General features: G+C 37.8%; 1 protein-coding gene across 5 annotated transcripts in view; it reads right to left on the bottom strand.

The window, feature by feature from the left end:
- ROBO1 (roundabout guidance receptor 1) overlaps positions 1–304 on the bottom strand; it is a 461,057-nt gene that overhangs the window by 294,901 nt on the left and 165,852 nt on the right. The window lies entirely within an intron of this gene.

A 304-nucleotide genomic window follows, 5' to 3' on the forward strand; every position in this document is an offset into this window, starting at 1 on the left:
ATAATTTTTCTTTCTTAGCTTCACCTATCAGATTGTCTATTTTTACAAGACTTGACAAAAGCTCTAGTTAACCTGACCAAAACTTTGCACTTGATTTTGCATCCTCAACTCCATTCCACCTCTTCTAGACTGAAGTCGACAAAGCAACCATCTCATGTTCTTTTAGTCTTTCTACACTGCAGCTTCTCAAACAGTACAATGCCATCATCTCTCCACCTCACACATCTCAGATCTCAGCTGCTTCACTCTGCTTGTTAACAACATGAATTTCAATGCTCCATGTCCATACTTTTTTAAAACTCTT

Source organism: Alligator sinensis, unplaced genomic scaffold (assembly GCF_000455745.1).
Source record: "Alligator sinensis unplaced genomic scaffold, ASM45574v1 scaffold923_2, whole genome shotgun sequence".
In the NCBI taxonomy this organism is placed as follows: domain Eukaryota; kingdom Metazoa; phylum Chordata; order Crocodylia; family Alligatoridae; genus Alligator; species Alligator sinensis.